Consider the following 15,171-nt stretch of genomic DNA (forward strand, 5'->3'; position numbering starts at 1 on the left):
CTCTGCCTGGGGTGTAGAACAAAGCCCGGCATTATGAATTGCCACGGAAGAGAGAAGCACGCTTTCTGAATAGGGGGACAGATCTACAGTCATTTTACACTAGGAATGGGACAGATTATGAAATAATCTCACTATGATTGTAAGTCTATGATTTTGAGAATACCCAAATAAACTATATCTGTATGAAAACCTGTTTGCTAGAGTTTAACTGCCTGTTCCCAGTGGAGCCAGATGCTTTGGGAACAGAATAATAAAATGACATAGACTGCCAGATCCCCTCCTTTCTTTCTCTTGGAACAATGAGGGACATTCTGTTTGAGTGAAGAGGGGAAAAAAGTGCACCTCTTCTCTATGCACAACTTTTAAAAAAGACTTTGTTTGCACCTAATTGAGACCTTTGCTTAGCCATGGAAGTGACAAAACCTGCTTTCCTTCTCTTTGCATCCCAAACTCCATTTCGATTTAACTGAGTAAAGTATTGTGCCTGGCAGTAAAAGGACAGAATAAATAACCAACCCCCCCCCCTTTCTTGGAACAAAGAGGAAAGACGTTTCTTGTGTTAACTAAGAAGATTGCCCTGCTATAAAGGGGCCCAGGGCTGCATGTTTGAATCACCTTTGCAAAGTTTTTGTGTGTATGTTGCTTTAGAAGCTTACATCAGTAGTAAAATAAAAAAAAGGGCTTATTTTAGCACAAAGCAAGCAGAGCCACATGGTCTCCATGGAGATAGAATTTGCATGATACACTCTGCTTCTCCCAGCCTAGCCAGCTCAATCTGCATTTAAAGAGCAAGTTGCAAAGGCATTTTGTAAGGGAAAGATCTGGTGCAGAGCAACAATCCAGCTACGGTGCAGGTTGCTTTGAATCTTGCTTGAAGAAAATAATGGAAAGCTAAATCCCCTTTATAGGGCAAGCAATTAAAGTCCAAAGGAACCCAAGTTCAAGGAAAGCCTCTTAGGGTCCCCAAATTGGACAGTTGCTTTGCAGCTCTATACAAAGGAACACGCTAAAACCAGTTTAATCCAAGCATTAGTTAGGTTACAGCACCCTAGTAGCTAAAAGATGTACTGCGCCAACTGGTACACCTTTTAGCGGGAGGAGGGATATGTCTTCGGGGGGGGCGGCTGAGCTGACTCAGCCTCAAAGGGCGGGCGAAGCAAGGAGGAAAGGCGGGCACCCTGTTCAGTGGAAGTTCAGAAGGAGGGGAGGTTCTTCAAATGCTGTTCCGCCATCTGGATGGAAGCAGGCTGGAGACAAATCTCGCTTAAACCGCGGCTTTGTTTGGTAATGAAGCAAAGGTTGACCAATAACAGCTTTCTTCATAAATGGTGCTTATATGTGCCTCAAGAGTGATTCCCACAGGCTTGTAGTATTGGAAGCCTGGAATCATGTTGGGTTTAGTGAACCACAATCTTCTTCCAGCTTCTGCATTGGGCCTGCAGTTTCATACCCATTTCATTTTGGACCTAAACTATGTTTTGAAAGCTGAGCTGGAAAGTTGTTATCCCCTCCCATCTCGGTTATCTGAGATGTACAGTACCTGTTTATCCAGCATTAACAGATGCTAGACACAAAAAAGATTTGGGAGGAAAGTTTAAATTTATTTTCCATTCACGTATAAAACTGATGGTTTGGGATAATTCCAGTTTAAAGATTGCAGGTGATTTCCTATTTTTTGGGAGAACCTTAATGGAAAAAGATTTTGATGGCTAAAAGTAAGTTATTGTTACTAATTCTTTAATGCCAAATGGGCAACAACTAAGTACATCTTCACAATTTGGAGCTGTATGTTAGCAGTTTAGGAAAGCCCTAAATTATTGTGTTATTGGAAAATGTTTTAAGATTCTAAACATCAGATTGTTTTTTATAAACATCTCTTTTTTAATAAATAATTAGCAATTGTTAGCAATTTCCAAGAGCTTTGCAATAAAGAACACAGATATCTTAATAAAAGAAGATAGAAAAAAGGAAAACATGTATGTATGTGTGTATGTGTATGCATACACACACACATTCATTCATTGTTCTTGGCAGTTACACATACAATTCTAATCAAACTTCTCTCTCCAAGATTTCATCACAATTCCTCGATTGTGTCACAGGCAGGATCATGACGTATCAGTACATTTTTTGCCTTTGCAGAGCCAGGGTGGGCGTGGCCTGCATCTGACATCTAGCCCACAGGCTGCCAGTTTGACAGGTTTGGGCTAAGATAAGATTCCACCTCCTCCCCATGTGCATGTCACTCTCTTCCAATCTTGTTAATTTTAAAACTATTATAGTGTCAATATTAATTTAAAATTTTAATGGTTTAGCTTGTTCTTATGATTGTAAGTAACTTAGTCAATGATAGGCAATATGGGTGGCATATAAATTTAATAAATAAATAAATCCTGTAATCCCACCACAGTAATCATATATTAAAATCACGGGACCACCTAGGAATGACTTATTGAAGCAGAGCAGAAAAAGAGATAGGATAATAGACTAACAGAGTTAGAATGGACCTTGTAGGCCATCTAGTCCAACCCCCTGCTCATTGGCCCCCACAGAGAGGGCTCGCAATCTGGGAGTCCTCCTGGATATGCAGCTGTCCTTGGAGGAACATCTGACGGCTGTAACCAGGGGGACCTTTTGTCAGGTTCGCCTGATTCGCCAGTTGCGGCCCTTTCTTGATCGGGATTCCCTGTGCACAGTCACTCATGCCCTCGTCACCTCTCGCCTTGACTACTGCAACGCTCTCTACATGGGGCTCCCCTTGAGGAGCACCCGGAGGCTCCAGCTGGTCCAGAACGCAGCAGCGCGGGTAGTGACGGGAGCAGCATGGCGCTCCCATGTAACACCGCTCCTGCGCGAGCTGCACTGGCTCCCAGTTGTCTTCCGGGTGCGCTTCAAGGTGTTGGTTATCACCTTTAAAGCGCTCCATGGCATAGGGCCTAGCTATCTGCGAGACCGCCTGCTGCTACCGACGACCTCCCAGCGACCCGTGCGCTCCCACAGAGAGGGCCTCCTCGGGGTGCCATCAGCCAAACAATGCAGGCTGGTGACCCCCAGGGGGAGGGCCTTCTCTGTGGGGGCACCCACCCTCTGGAATCAGCTCCCCCCAGAGATAAGGAGAATCCAAGACCTCAGTGCCTTCCGTCGCGCCCTTAAAACCCATTTATTTAAACAAGCCGGGCTGGCTTAAGATGAAATTTTTAACTGTTTTTAAATGTTTTAAACGTTTTTAATTGGTAAATGAGTTTTAATTGGGCCAAATTTATATATCTTTTAATTGTTTTTAATATTTGTTCTGCATGTTTTTTTAATCTGGCTGTACACCGCCCTGAGTCCTTAGGGAGAAGGGCGGTATAGAAATCCAATATAAAATAAAATAAAAAATAAATAAATAAGTAAGGAGACCCATATACCATTTCTGACAGATGGCTGTTCAGTTTTTTCTTGAAAGCTTCCAGTGATGAAGCACCCACAATTTCTGAAGGCAAACTGTTCCATTGAATGATTGTTCTCACTGTCTCCTTATTTCTAGATTGAATCTCTCCTTGATCAGTTTCCATCCATTATTCCTTGTCTGGCCTTCAGGTGCTTTGGAAAATTCCAATTAACCCCCTCCTCTCTGTGACAGCCCCTCAAATATTGGAACACTGCTATCATGTCATCCCTGGTCCTTCTCTTCACTAGACTAGCCATGCCCAGTTCCTGCAACTGTTCTTCATATGTTTTAGCCTCCAGTCCCCTAATCATCTTTGTTGCTCTTCTCTGCATTCTTTCTAGAGTCTCAACATCTTTTTTATAGTGTGGTGACCAAATCTGGATGCAGTATTCTAGGTGTCATCTTACTAAGGCTTTATAGAGTGGTATTAGTACCTCATGTGATCTTGATTGAATTCCTTTGTTAAAGCAATTTAGGATTAGATTGGCTTTTTTCGCTGCTGTTGCACACTGCCAGCTCATATTTAACTGATTGATCACTGAGACTCCAAGATCCCTCTCACACTGTTATTAAGCCTGTTTCACCCAATCTCTATGTGTACTTTTGGTTTTTCTTGCTTAAGTGTAAGAGTTTAGTTTTTTCTACATTGAATTTCATTTTGCTAGATATTGTTCGTTAGATAGTGTTCAAGTGTATCAAGATCCATCTGGATCTTGAATCTGTCATCTAGGGTGTTGGCTATTCCTGCTAGCTTAGTATCATCTGCAAATTTGATGAGTTCCCCTTCTATTCCCTCATCTAAGTCGTTTATGAAGATACTAGCTGGATACCCATGCTTCGCTATGAAACTATGTGATTGGGCTTGATAAATTGACACAAAGCTGGAGAAATGAAGGCTGTTGCTGAGGCCCCGCCATGATACTCCCTGTCTTGTGGTAGACCTGCCCCTGCACTTTGAATGTTGGCATAAAATTTCCTTCCTTCACCTTTCTGGCCCCAAAAGACGTCATTTGGAAGCATCCGTTGTACGTCCAGGCAGTGGAAAGAAAGTGCTCTGCCATTGGATGCTGGTGGGTGAGAAGGCTGTGTAAGGGTTCAAGGTAGGGCTCAAGAGGAGGGAGCTGGACTTTACCACCACTGCAGCATGTCCCGGGAGTCTCATCTTGCCACTCCAGGGCACAGCATCAGGCACAGGGTAGCTGAGGTCCAAGATCCATAACCTTGTCCCTGAAGTAATCAATCTGAGGTTCTCTCCCACCACCTTGAGTTCAGAAGCAGTTCAATACGTGGAAGGCATAGATATTCTGGTGAGGTAGCGATGTTTAGTACTGTAAGAAGCCCCAAACCGCTCCTGAGTGAAGGAGTGGAATGTCTGCCAGTTTGAACTGAGGTAACGGAATGTAAGGCAACTGGCAGTTGGAACAGAGTTCTTTTCAGGTGGGGAGGGGTTAATATAAGGCAATTGGCAGTTGGAACAGAGTTCTTTTCAGGTGGGGAGGGGGAGTAGAATGTCTAACTCCTTAGCATCAGAGCATGTTAATATAATACTATATATGAAATACTAATGATCTGGTCATCTCAAAAAATCCTTTCTTAGCGAGCACCTAGAAGCCAAGAGGAACATACGTGCCAAATTTCAAGTTTGTAGGCTTTACAGTTCTAGAGATTTGATAATGAGTGAGTGATATTTGCCTTTTATATAGAGAGATTGAAGAGTACTGAGCCTAAGTCGGAACCTTGTGGTACCCCACTGCTTACCTTCCTCCATGTAGACGTTGTACCATTAAGGACTACTTGTTGAGTACAGTTTGTCAGCCAGTTACAAATCCATCTGGTGGTGATGCTATCTAACCCACTTTTTTCTAGCTTACCAAGAAGTAAGTTGTGGTCTACTTTGTTGAATGCTTTGCTAAAGTCCAAATATACTGATTTCGCTGATCTACTAATTTAGTCACTTTGTCAAAGAACAAAATGAGATTAGTTTGACATGATCTGTTTTTACAATCCCATGCTGACTTCTAGTTATTACTTTACTCGTTTCTAGATGTTCACAGATCTGTTTTTGATTATCTTTTCCAGTATCTTCCTGGGTATTGATGTTTAATTTAATTTAATTTTAATGTTAATATTGATGTGAACTTACCAGGTTTCAGAACTTCTACCCATTACATTTTCATTTCATTGCCCTCTGAAATTTGGAGATTACATTTTCAAAGGATTTACCAAGATATCTCGAGTAAGACCTGTTTTTGCCAGCAGGGTGCTGCAGGAGGCTGTCTAGGCCGAAAATGGAATGTGGAAGGACCATGGGAGGCGTCAGTCCCGTCTCTCCCCACCTAGCCCGTGGAGGCTGATGATCTGGCCCTCAAAGAAATCAGTCTCAAATACAAATATATGTCTGAAGAGAGATATTATAAAAGTCGAGCCAAGAATGTGACTAAACTAGCCTAAAGGCTCAGCACCATTAATTCTTCAGGATAATTTTCAATCCCACATGGATCAAGGCTGCTGAATCTAATCCTTTAAATCTAGGCTACCCTCCTTCTTCGGTTCTTAAAATTGAATACAATTGGGCAAAACAAATCCTGAAGCAAAGGATAAAGGATGCAGGGGGGCAAGCAGATCTAGGAAAGGACCCAGATTTCCTGTCACCAGTATACAACAGATATATTTTTCACTGGTACCAGTTACCTTACACAGCTAGAAACACCTAACCATCAGAAAGCTTTCCCTTGCCTGATGCTATGCTGTCTTCTCTGCAATATTGGATTGTAAATATAAAAATGTATCTGAAAGGCTGAAAGGCTCTGCCCTGTAATTTCAGAATGGGGGAAACTACAAAATGTTTTCTATTTTGTTGCTCCTTTTATGGAGACAGCCATCCATCCATCCATTCACAGAACACTCTGCTTGTACTAGTCTATGACTTCAATAAATTGAATTGAATTGAATTGAATCAAAATAATCTTCCATGGCTCTTTTCTAACTATTTATCCATCAATCCTAAAAGTAAAAGTACTGTCTTCCACTGAATAATAGTCTTTTAATTATTAATGTATGCATTTGAATACAAAATTTCTAGTTTTTTTACATGTCCACCAAGCATGATAAAATGTTCCTTCATGTTGTTCATATTTCAAATATATTCAAACATATATTTGAAATGGGTTCATACATTTTAGATATTTTCTCTGGTGTCATGTGCCAACTTTCTCTTCCTGCTTATTGGATGCGTCACTGTTTAATTCAGATGAATCAGGGATCAGGGATGCCTAGAGATGGTATATTTGAGGGAATTTGCTTTTTAATATACCCATTTTGGGTTGGTAAATCATTATTAATATGATTAAAACTATATTGTATTTTAAAGAACTTTGGATTTAATTAACTTGGAGGGTAGCCAAATATATTAATTTTGGGTGGCGGGGGAGGACTGGAAAGAGAGCTGGCATAGTGTTGGATTAGGAATAGGATGATCCTGATTTGAGTCTCAACCATGGAAGTTCACGCTTCCTTAGCCCTGTCATCCAGTTGCACTCTTCCCTGGATCAAGCAGCTCTCCAGACAGTCACTCGTGCCCTTGTTACCTCACATCTTGATTACTGCAACATACTCTACTTGGAGCTACCAATCAGAACAAGCCTACCTCACATGTCCATGTGTCTCTCTTGCATTGCAAGCTGCTCTGGTTGCTGGTGTGCCATTCAAGATCCTCGTTGTGACCTATAAGGCCACATTTGGCTTTCACCTTGGTTTTTGAGGGCCTGCCTGTTTCTCACACTTGCTATCTGGCTAGTATGATCTGGCAGAATTGGCATGTCTCATTCTTCTCAATTAACCAGTGTCATATCTCCAACCTGAGGGCATTTTGGAAGAGCTTGAAAACATTTTATTTCTACGTCTCAGGATAGGAAGGTTGAGACTCCTGTTTGTGCTCTTTTTATATCTTATAATTGTTGTATGGCTTGCCTTCATATAATTGTTTTGTAATTTCTATTTGTTCTTTAACTTAACTATATTTCATTGATTTTATGTTCTTTATTCTTTGAGAAACCCAGAATCAGTTGGAGTGCCTAGAATCAAAACTGAATAAATAAATAAAATCTACTTGACAAGGTTGTTGTGGAGGGGAGGAATAGAAAAAGGGAATGCTAGATTATGTTATCTTGAGCTTCTAAAAGAAATATGGGATATGAAGCCAAAAATAATTAATAAGCTATGATTTGGGACTTAAAATCCTGGATTGAAGTTATATGCTGAATTTCAGCCTTTGAATAGACTCTATTGACAGAATGGAAAGGTGATCGATATGATTCTGTTTGAACAACCCTTAATGTGTTGTTTAAAATACCACATATTTTATGTTTATGATTTCTTGCCGTATAAAAAGTGCAGACTGGATTTGTGAGAATCCTGCCCAGTGCAATTCTGAAATTGGAAAAGGGGCTGTTCATGATAAAAGAGAGGATCTGGCAATCAATTCTGTTTACCTGACTAAAGATTAACCTTGCCACCACTGGGATGATTTCTCTAATTACAAAGGATAATTACATGACAAGAAAATTATATCTAATCACTCTATCTCCCAAGTTCCTATTGATTTTGGGTTTCAATAAGGCTTTTCTGTACTGAAACTATTGACTGCCAGCCAGCAAGATAGAAAGTCCAGTAATATGTAGGCTCAGGCAGAAAATATCCAGTGAATATGTAGGCTCAGGCAAAAATTAGTCTTTTTTATTAATATTTTAAGGCAGCAACTATAATGTAATCACAGGGTTGGCTCAGGTTGAGGTAAGGAATCTACTAGACAAGTGACAAATCCAAAAAACAAGACAAAACACAAGGTGAGGTGGAAGCTAGAGTTTTAAGCATGGCATGGCAAGGTAAACATATTAGAACTGCAGTTTGGGGGGAAAAAACCCTTCAGTATCTGCTCCCAGGGAGTGAGGCCAATAAATCAGGTGTGCTGAGCCTCCATCCAATATATAGTTGTGAGAGTTTACTTTTCAGCATTGGTTCTTCTGCAGGCTAGTTTCTCGGCAAGTCTGTCAGATGTGTTGAGTTCTGTCCTCTGTTGTTGAATCTTTATCACAGCACCTTTGTTTGGGACTGGATGCCTGGAATTCTGAGAGGCTGCCAGTGGATGCAAGAATGGTGTCCTAGGGATTTTCTAGAATTCTGTTGGCTTTATAATTAGTGGAAATACACCAAAACACTTGTCCCTAGAAGGCCCTGCCCCCCCCCCCGCTTCCTCCTCATCATAGGACATGTCCAGGAGAACTGTAACAAAGGCCAAGGAAATAATTAGGTGATGAATTGAAGAAACAGTTATTAAATGAGCAAAGCCACGTGTTGAAGATATCCGTATCATTGAAGAAAATACAGAGGGTGCAAAATACTGTAGTTGTATTCTCACACACCTACTATAGATAGGTCTTTTTTCAGGACTTGTTTTAATATTCTCCCTTTATCCATCATGGAGGACAGATTCTAAAATATTCCAGTGTCACAGAGACTGCAGCCATGTGGATAAGGTAGAAATGAAACTATGGAGCATATTTTTTTAAAATGTGTGTTTTATTCTGATTTGCAAGCATAACTACCAGCTATTTTCTTTTAATCTTCCCAGTCATACTGAATAATTTTATGTAAGGAATCCCAAGGTTGCCAATTTTGCCAAGGTTTCTTTTCGTCATAGCCAGAGGTCTCGGACCTCGACGGCGGGGAGTCTAGCTGCTGAAGCTGCAAAGGCATGAGCCGAAGCTGTGGCGGCCAAGGCAACCTTGAGCGTGGCAAAAGAAGAGCAATTGTAGAAAGAAGTAATGGCCAGAGTTCAGGCCAGACAAAAGGAGGAAATGGCCAAAGTTCAGGCCAGACTTGACTATTTGAAGTACGAAAGGAAAAGGAAAAGTAGCACTGGCTGAAGTTTTACAGGCAGAGGCTAACTATGCTTCACTCAACTTCAATCCTGGACAGTTAGAGAAGGAGAACTTGTATCATGTCAAGGCCTATGTGGAGGACCAGAACTCCCGCAGCAGGGACAAGGAGGAGAACCTCAACCACCGGCTCTACGAACAACTCAGATGGCTGATATCGTAAGATCCAAACCACGAGACTCCTCCTTTGGAAGTGGACAACCTACCCTGACAAACCAAGACATACGGGGCAACCAGAGTACTCCATCAGCAGAGCAGGCAGGTACACAAGCAACTGCAATACACAACCTCAATGTGGAGGCTAAGGAGTTCCTGCCAAACCTTCCAGGCATTCCGAGTGCAGATGTCCGGCCCAATGGAGGTATTCCATTGCCAATTTTGCTATTTAACAAAACAGATACACCATGAGAAAGTCACCATCATGGGACAGATTAATTTTCTGCAGAGATTTAGTATCCTTGCTTACAAAGAGAATTTGTTAAATGTTTTATTAAGTTTTATTAGTTATATTTCTGGTCAACAATTGTTGTAAAGTTTTGATTTGATTCTAAAAAGAAACAATGAAACCAATACATATTTTATTCTGAATGCACTATTTTCAAAACTCAATAACTACTTATTCAATGGATATTATAATTGTTATAGCTACTTTATCACTATTAACAATTGTCATTCTATCTCTTTCCTGTTATTCTAAGCACCTACTTTCACTTTTAACTTTACTATAGTTTAGTATAGAAAATGTTTTTACTTCTTTATGCTGTTTTCTAGTTTCTATTTGCATATACATCAATGTGCATTTCCCCAACAAATTGTTGTGCTTAGCTAGTAAGCCAATGACAAGAATGATGTATTTTACAATTCAATTGGTATCACTAAACTTTTAGTAATTTAATAAGAGTAACTAAAACTAGCCCAAGAAAATGAGATTTTACATTTCATACCTACCTTGCCCCTCTCAAGGGAGGGGTATCTACAAATCTATTATCATTGAAGTGGCGGGAGAACCTAGAACAGAAGTTTGAATGATGACCTTATTGCATGGGCAAATTAACAAAGAGGTAGGCATTACTTGGAATCTACCACATTTTATAAGTAGCATGAAGCATGATTCTTATCTATATGCTACTAAAACTTTACTGTCTGCTTGTCTGTTTGTAACCTTCAGTTAGTATCATAACACAAAAATATTTGAATCAAAGTACCTCAAATCTGCTAACATAAAGAATGGGTACAAAATATGGGATTCCTTACTCATGTGTAATTGAAATTTCAAGGATCTTTACACAGTTGTATTCACAAAGTTCTGGCTGTTGCAGCAACGTCACTGTTAGCCATAGTAATGTAATTGTTATTTCTGACATTCCCTGAAAGCTTCGCACAAAGTCAGTGGGGAAGCTGGTAGAAGTCAGAAGTCACCTCCATCTTCCGCTGCTTTTTTGCCCACCCATGGTCATTGTGTTTCTTTAAGTAAGGAATATCTCTGAAGGGATCATCCAACAGATCATGGGTTTTCTAGTTTCATCTAAAGATCAAACTATTAAAAAAATAGAGTTGTCAAGTTTAATGTAATTTTTAATTTATTTATTAAATTTATATGCTGCCCATTTCACTACTAGGACTCCACATATCCAATTCCATACCAATGGAGTATACCTGTTGAATTACAAATAATAATAGCTTGCTTCCTTTTTGCTTTCTTAACATATGAGCAGGGCCGGATTTTCCTATAGGCTAACTAGGCTTCAGCCTAGGGCCTCAAGATCAAGAGGGGCCTACATTCAAATTGTTAGCAAAATTAAAATTACACTTTCACTATAGGTGAAAGGGCCTCATAAGTGGAATAGCCTAGGGCCTCTTTTCATCTAAATCTGGCCCTGCATATGAGCCATGGTGGCGCAGTTGTTAGAATGCAGTACCGCAGGATACTTCTGCTGACTGCCGGCTGCCTGCAGTTCGGCAGTTTGATTCTTACCAGCTCAAGGTTGACTTAGCTTTCCATCCTTCCAAGGTCGGTAAAATGAGGACCAGATTGTTGGGGGCAATATGCTGACTGTGTAAACTGCTTAGAGAGGGCTGTAAAGCACTATGAAACGATATATAAGTCTAAGTCTATTAATATAGAAACTGATTTCAGTGTCTGTTGGAAGCATGATTAAGCCTGTATCCAATTGTCCTACTGAGACTGCTTATTTGAGCCACACTATTTCACCATAAAATTTTAGAGGCACTTCCCTTTCTCACCTGGCTATGTCCTAGTCCCCCTCGCCTCTCTGTCCTTTTAAAGGACTTTCATTCTGTGTATAGAGATCTAACTAATTGGTAGACTTGCTGAGAGTTGATGGGGGAAAACTTTACTTCTTAAATAAAGACACAGCATGAAGCTTAATGAGAAAACGAGGATACTGTGAGGCGCTGATTGGTTCATTCTTCAGAGTTGCAAATAAAGATGCCTCTCGAGTTTAGACTAGGCATAGAAAGGTTAGTAGCAACCTGGCTGCTTCATGAACTTGAATTGGTGATACACAAAAATTTGGGTTTGATTTGGTGGATGAAAATGAAACAGTCATTTCCTCCTTTCCCTTTGGTCTTTGTAATCTGCTTTTGCATGGGACAATTCACTTCAGGTAAGAATCATTCTTACTCCATATCTATTAAAGATGTTTGTGTATTGCCCCAACTCTATGAGTGATTTACTGTACAAATTAAAACCACTTTGTTTGTGGTTTGTATATAGTGTACTTCTTGTTTCTATAAGCTTTACAAGTCAAAGACCTAAAATGGAATTCTTGTTTTAAGAACTTTACCATAAGAGACATAACTCTTGTGCTGAATAAATAAAATACTGATTTTCCTTGACTGATATTTAATACTTTTAGTGTTTGATTAACAGGCTTTGCATTTCCTTCTTTTCTTTGCACAAATTCAGCGCAAATGAACTTTCAATCTCTGAGCTATCCAAGGTCCTGAATAGAACATGGCAGCCATATCCTTTTCTATGGATAAATTTTTAGATAAAGGTTTTGGTTGAAACAATTTATGAAAATTAATTAATTAAAACCAGATCACAAGTCTTTAAAGTCAATATGCATTCATATGTGAGGATGTATTCCCTTTCTCTTCTTCCTTCTCAGTTACATAATATTGTCTTATTTTTGTATCCCCATTTAAAGGTTTTTGTTCTTTTATAAGTGAGGGTGGGAGTTAATTACAGAATGAACTTTTTAAATGCTAAATTCAAAGTTAAAGTTCTAGGAAAGGAAGTGATACGATTCTCTGATCAGAGGATTTTGTTTGATCTATAATATACAAGTTTTTTCAGGAGTGTATGCATTTTCTTTATGTTAATTGAGATTAAATCAGTCATGTTTTACTATATCAAATGCTTACCTATTATTTCACTTTAACAGGATTTCCTCAGACTTTTGCCAGCTATCTGGATGAATCAAACGTTCCTAAAAATGAGGTACATAATATTTAATATATTTTCCATGTCTCCGCCAGAAAAATAGAAATAATAGTACATCCCTAGAAAATACAAAATCTAGTGCAGTTAGAGAAGAAAGGCCAAATACAGTAGTGCTTGCTGTATGCAAATGCATGTAAATAAATGAATTGTTATAGGAGCAAAATATACAAATATGGACTGCATATGAACTAATGTTAGAACTTGTAAATATCATAATCTTTTGCACAAGTTTTTAATTAGATTAGAAGTTTCTCTTTCTCCTTCTTTTGCTCTAGAGGCTGGCACTATGTTTCAGTCAGTGGACAGAACTCTTTGAACAATCTCAGGTAAAATGTGTAATTAGTTTAGAAGTATAGAGTAATCATCAATGTAAATACATTCAAAAATGTGTACATATTCACCCGTATACTATTAATTTTATTTTTCTAAAAACCTCTTTCAAGCAAATAATTCATGTAAATTATTTGTCCTTTTCTAATACTGAAACTTAAGCACTTGTTTTTTCTTAAGCAATTTTCAGTAAAATTGCTGTATTTCACAACCTATCCATACACATATTAGTTCATATTAACTAACTACACGTTCCAACCTATCTACCATTTGGATATGGGTATATCTAATCAATTAATATTGTTGGAACCACAACTCCACATAAAAGAAACAGTGTGAAAATAACACAACATAAGGAATAATCTAACATTTAGTCTTAGTATCTGATTTTGTGAGTATAAAAAGTAATTTTATATTTAAAAATATTTATTAAAAGTTATTGATTTACTTTCAACTCTTCTTTGACTGTCTTTGGCTACTTTATAGATCATACATCTGTAAAGTGATCTATTGTAAACCTTTATATTCTGGTAGTATATGTTTTAACATTCCAGTCTATTTTTATAGTGATCATGCCACAGGTAAGAGACGAATAATTAATGTGTTTCACATTTTAAACTGTTGCTTCATAAAACATTTTTATAATGTTATGTTCATAACTGATGCAATAAAGTATAGAAAATGGCAAATATTTACTAATAAGCAGTTGTGGGAATTATCAAAAATAATATAAATGTTTTGTATTTTACTATGCTTATTAATATATTAATTTAACACTGATATCACTAAAATTAGTTTAAAAGTTCTTTGTATTTTTTTTTTAAAAAAGCTTACATCTATAATAATATATCATGGTCATCCTGAAGAACTCTCCCTTTGATCAGTTTGGACAATAATTCTCAAAATTTCTAACTCTCATGGATGGATGATAATATTTCAGGGAAAATTGAGGTCAAATAATATCAACAGCAGAATTATTTTTGAAATACATTTTCCCTCCAGATTTCCAGTGCATTTTTGGATTTTTGTAACTCCATCTTTGACAGCCTGCAGTTAGATGAGGTAAGGTGATTGTTCTCCTTGCAAATGGTACCACAATATTTTGTTGTAATAGTTATTATTAATCTAATATGATCATCATTGTCCTTCTTAGGAAAATAATCAGGAATTGTATAAAAGAGTGAGTATTAATTTTTTAAAATAGAATTGATATGCAAAATATTTTAATTGAAACACTATAAGATACTAACATAGCTCTTTTTATGCAGTTTTTATTTCACTACTCTAGAGCTCAAGACCCAACATATCCACTTAAAACTGGGGTTAGTACTTTAAAATATTCATTTGTTATACGTTTTTAACATACAAAAGAGTAGACAAAGGTATGTAAAATAACATACCTCTTCAGTGTATTTATAACTTCTTTAAGCAGCATGTCAGTAAAGTAAAATGAAAAGGATCTTCCATGGATATTTTCAAAGAGGGGCCAAATAATGCATTTTTCATTATTTTGATGAACTCTTGGTATGCTGCAGATGCTTGATGTCTTCTGTAATTTATATTCTAATTTCAAGATTTAAAAAAAGTCAAAGGATTAGTTTCATGAGCCAAATGGACTACAAACAATGACGTAAATTTCTGTTTATCAAAAGCTTTCGGTAATATAATATGCAAAATACAGTCCCTTGGACCCTGTTCAAAAAGTTATTTAGATTCTCCTTCCTGATGATTCATAATTGTATCTACATATATTCAGTATTATCAGTCACTACTTATATCATTAATATCTGTCAATAATAAAAAGAATAATTTGGCTAGTACAGTGATTACTGTGCTCATGACAAAACAAGCAATAGACACTGACCTTACGTAAGTTTTCAAGTGGTTCAGCTAAAGGCAGAGAGCAAATGTAGGTTATATAGATAGAAACATAGCATAAACAAGACATCCAGAGTTGAAGTACCATAATATGCAGCTTCATCCTCAGGTGGGCTCAGATTTAT

The 15,171-nt window shown here is 38.1% G+C and overlaps 2 long non-coding RNA genes across 2 annotated transcripts; both read left to right on the forward strand.

Moving 5' to 3' along the window:
* Nucleotides 1-19: 19 nt before the first annotated feature.
* LOC148113527 (uncharacterized) lies at nt 20-14,196 on the forward strand. Its single transcript, XR_015728274.1, has 4 exons — nt 20-139; nt 12,780-12,835; nt 13,114-13,164; nt 14,171-14,196. It is a non-coding gene; the product is annotated as an uncharacterized LOC148113527 (long non-coding RNA).
* On the forward strand, nt 2,139-6,395 carry LOC148113528 (uncharacterized). Its single transcript, XR_015728276.1, has 2 exons — nt 2,139-2,200; nt 5,693-6,395. It is a non-coding gene; the product is annotated as an uncharacterized LOC148113528 (long non-coding RNA).
* Nucleotides 14,197-15,171: the final 975 nt, after the last annotated feature.

The sequence above is a fragment of the Pantherophis guttatus genome, chromosome 5 (genome assembly GCF_059756535.1).
Source record: "Pantherophis guttatus breed Tessera chromosome 5, ASM5975653v1, whole genome shotgun sequence".
Taxonomy (NCBI): domain Eukaryota; kingdom Metazoa; phylum Chordata; class Lepidosauria; order Squamata; family Colubridae; genus Pantherophis; species Pantherophis guttatus.